Source organism: Lactuca saligna, chromosome 1, assembly GCF_052625555.1.
Source record: "Lactuca saligna cultivar CGN05327 chromosome 1, ASM5262555v1, whole genome shotgun sequence".
Taxonomy (NCBI): Eukaryota; Viridiplantae; Streptophyta; class Magnoliopsida; order Asterales; family Asteraceae; genus Lactuca; species Lactuca saligna.
In genome coordinates this window covers 172,935,275-172,940,240 of record NC_136417.1, presented here as the reverse complement: position 1 = coordinate 172,940,240, position 4,966 = coordinate 172,935,275, and positions in this window count along the sequence as shown.

Genomic DNA, 4,966 nt, shown 5'->3' with positions numbered 1-4,966 from the left:
ACCTTGTTCATGTGTTCGTGAGTTGCATCTCTGGAAGGAGAGTTAGTGCTGATGAGATCTCGCTACTCAATACGAGTGCTATTGTTGCTCTCGTTGAGGGTCTCAATTTCAACTTTTTGAGATACATCTTGAACGACATGATTGGCAACGTAGAAGGGAAGAGGAAAGATATATTTTTGATGTTCCCGAGATTTCTTCAAATGATCTTCAACAGCAAGCATCCATATCTTGAAAGAAAAGTGTAACGACCCAAAAATCAAGGGTAAAAAAATTCATTTTTTATATAGCTACAACATTGATACCATTTATTTCAAACATTTCAAATCATCATGAAGTAAAACATTTATCAGAGTCATCCCAATAGCATTCGTTGCGGCAATCATATGTGTGTGCACTGCGATCAATACAAGCTCTTCATTTCCAAATCGATGATGCTTGAAACCAAAACTGTAAACCATAAGCACAAAGCTTAGTGAATCCCACAGAGCATACCCTACACACAATCCACATAACACATACCATATTAGCTATAAAAGCTACATATATCACATAAGCCATGCATACCACATATATGGATGCCCTGGAAACCCTCCAAGGTCTTACTCTGGGTGCCTCGGGAACCCCCCCACCCCCTGAGGTCATAGCCCAAGGATGCCCTGGAAACCCTCCAGGGTCTTACTTCGGGTGCCTCGGGAACCCCCCAAGGTGTTTACCGAGGATGCCTCAGAAACCCTCCAAGGTCTTATACCTAGGTGCATCAGGAACCCCCCAAGGTCTTTCTTGCAAATACCACAAATAATCAACCATATCACATCACATAACCATTAATGGGCCGACCTTGGTGCCTTAGACACATAGGTATGGTGAGGAGACTCACCTCGAATGCCGAAGCTTCCTGAAGAAATCCTTAGTTGCTGCACTATCCACTTCCTTCATCAATACCGATCAATATACCCAATTAGCAATAGGGTCCCATACCACAATCCTTAATCCTTACATGGGGTTAAAATGACCATTTTACCCCTGACCCAAAATGATCCAAAACGAAGGCCCAAATCTCAAAACAAAACCCAACACTAGGTAGGTTTTCCAAGCCCAGTTGCTCAATTGGGCCCAATCCCTCTAATGGGCCTTACCCTAAGCCCAAACATATTATTAGCCCAAAATATATGACTTATGATGGCCCACTAAGACCCAAAGAGCCAAAGTCCACCGCATGGCCCAAACTTAGGCCCAAAACACAATAAGCCCATACTGATGAGTAAGTTGGGTGTACTCCTACGTATGCTAAGCGTACATGCCAAATGAAGCGTACGTTGGGCGTACCTTCACGTACGCTCAACATACTCCCCTGTTAAGTCACTTTCTCATTAAGTGCTTAATACTCTACTCCATAAACTACAATCACAGATCCAAGTCCTTTTCAACGTCTTAAACCATAAAGTTTCTTACTTAATGGCTTTGCATGACCCACATAAGCTCAAACTCCAAAAATAACAATCTACTTCCAAGGAGATGGTCTTAACTCATGCATGAATCCATTAAGACTTCCAAGATGGCAACTTTCTACCTTAGGGACTCACTTAACACTAAGAGTGGCAACTCAAGACCTAAGAATCAGATTTCAACCATAAAGTTCCATCCTTGGGACAAAAACTGAAGTAAAACTCACAATGGTAGATCCAAGAGATGAATGATCAAGATCAAAACTTTCTACATTCTTCAAGCTGAGAATGAGTTCCAAATGCCAGATCCACAAGCTCCTCCTTGATTCCCATCTTTGTAACAAGTTCCATCTTCTAGAAATGCAAAAAAAAAAAAAAAAAAAAAAAAAAAAAAAAATCCAATATGCACTCAAAAAGCTCACAACACTCTTCGATGAAGCTACCACTCGAAATTAGGGTTTAAGGCTCTGGAAATGAAAGAGAGGCACACCCCCCTTGGACTTAAGGTTCTTTGAATAGTGAGCCAACCCTAAAAATCGGGGTGTTAGAGATCTTGGACATACATTGGTTGTAATCCCCGTATGCTAGGCATACGTCCTTAGCACCTACGATTCCTTATCCAACACTACGCTAGGCATACCCACCAGGCTTCCACCTTGCATGCATGGGCTGAAATGCAAACTTTTCCATTCATGGACCAATTCTGCCAATAACTGTGAAGTACTATAACTCCTTCGTTTAAAGTCCATTTTTGACAAACTTTATATCCATTAAAAGGTGGGATGAAGCCCTATGCTCCTAGCCACATCCAAAGCCTTAAAACCTTCAGAATAAAACCAGAGACCCTTAAGAGACTGAATCGTCAGATTACGCTTATACACTTGGCCTCCGAAGACACAATCGAACACTTTCAAAATCGGGTGTTACAACTATCCCCCACTTAAATTAGATTTCTTCCTCGAAATCATGCATCACCATCCCCGACATACCAGACAACTTGTTCACATCTGCTCCATCTGAAATCTGAAGTTTTGAGATGGTCTATCTGATGGGTTTTGAGCATTCTAACACTTCCTAAGTGTACATGCAACCCTAATAACCTTGGATCTATGTTTGTCTAATTTGTTATGCAAAGTTGATTTCCAAGGTTATATTCCTATCTAGCATACATGGGGAACAATTTTAACATAAAGTATAGATAGAATAACTTACCTTGTTGTTGCTTGTGTTCCTTGAAACCTTGTGAGCCTAGCACCTCAAGTGGTGATGCCTCAAATGCTTCACACAACACCAAATGCTCTTGGAAGAACTTATGAGAGTATACTCACTTCTTCAAATCGGCCAAGCCCTCTTTTTCCTTAGTGTCACCGATTTGGGAGGAGATCATATTCCTTATATAGTGTTGACACATCTAGGGTTAAACCCTAATGTGTCATGACTCTTCATTTCCATGATCCATGGGCTTGTAACTCCCATGGAGCATCCATGGAGCATCCTATGGGTGGAACCCAACTTGATGATCCATGGAGCCTTTTAGCCCACTATACAAGATATGGATGATTTACTTAATCAACCCATATATTTAATTAGTTATCTTTTGATCACTTAATTAATTCTAAATTAATTCTTGATCAAACTAATCAAATAATATTATTAATATATTAGAACTTATAATATATTAATAATCTCCAAGCGTTATTTCTCTCATTTAGTTTATCCAATTGCATGGTGCCATGCAACCCAAATGGACCATGCCGGGTCGGGTCAAGTACATACCAGAAATAGTTATGGACTTAGACACCTTATCCAACAGTCTCCCACTTGGATAAGTCTAGTAACTATTACTGTAAGTATGACTTCAGGAACCGATCGGCAATCGTAGCTCTTTACAAGGTTTCTCGAAACTTGAGAAGATGATGGTACGCCATTTAAGATAAGTGATCATATAATCCTCTGTTCTAGATATCAGTCGGACAAATACATGGAACAATGTCTTACTTATTGTCCAACATTTGTTTCCCGATTTCCGATTTGTTTGGCAAAGAACTTTATTGAACATATCAATCTAGTTCTGACCGGGCCCGGTACATAGGTCAAAACAAAATCATCGAGGGGCCCAGATATCAGCTTCTAATCCAAGAAGGAACAGATAAACTTCGACTCATATGTTTGTTCTACTACTTATTGAATTACACATAAGAGCACGATTTTATAACATCGAGTTACCAATGCGTTTTTCGTACAATCAATGCATAACCAACTCGTAAGTAACAAATCATATCTCTAGGTTTAAAGACTTATATGATATTACCGTCTCACGATCACTCGAGATAGAATTCCATGAAGTGATTCCAGTGAGCGTGGGTTGAGTCCAATGCTCAGAACTTATGAGCACTCATGATTGTTGTAGCCTTGTCCCAGACCTCTACAACCAAACATGACAGTCTTGATTCATACCTACTTCCGACATATGACCGACTGTGGAGGTTTGAATAATATGTTATACCAAACAAAATTATTCTGGAAGTCAAAACATGCAAAAGAAATATAGTAAACGATTGACAAGAGATAGCAACACTTTACTCATAAATAAAACACTTTTATTCATCATCAAATGTCAATTACACTTTACAAATTTCAAGATTATCTAACTACTAAATCTAATATAATCCTTCAGCCCTATGCTCCGAGCATGCTGGAGATGCTTAACCCGAGTCAGTCCCTTCGTGAGGGGATCTGCTGGGTTCTCATCCGATGATACCCTCTTTGCCACGAGGAGTCCTTCTTCGATCCGATGTCTGATGAAGTGGTATTTTCTGTCGATGTATCTGGATCTCCCGTGATCCCTTGGTTCCTTGGCTAAGGCAACAGCACTTTCACTATCACAGAAAATTTCCATCGGCTCTTTAATAGCTGGTACAACTCCAAGGTCTCCAATGAAGTTTCTCAGCCATAACGCCTCCTTTGCTGCTTCGCTAGCTGCAATATACTCTGATTCACAAGTAGAATCTGCTACTGTCTCTTGCTTGGAACTCTTCCAAGAAATTGCTCCTCCATTTAGGGTAAAGACCCAGCCCGACTGAGAGCGGAAGTTATCCCTATCAGTCTGGAAGCTAGCATCACTATACCCTACAACTCTCAAGTCATCACTTCCACCGAGGGTAAGGACCCAGTCCTTAGTCCTTCGTAGGTACTTGAGAATATTCTTTACCGCAATCCAGTGTGCCTTGCCAGGGTTCCCCTGAAACCTGCTAACCATGCTCAAGGCAAAGGCTACATCAGGTCGAGTACACGTCATAGCATACATGATCGAACCTACAGCCGAAGCATAAGGTAATCGACTCATTTCTGCTATCTCAGCCTCAGTGCTAGGGCTTTGTGTCATACTCAGCTTGGCGCTACTCTGGATGGGCAACTCTCCTTTCTTGGAGTTTTGCATTCTGAATCTCTTCAGAATCTTCTCCAAGTAGGTACTTTGACTAAGTCCAATTAGTCTTTTACTCCGATCTCTCAAGATTCTT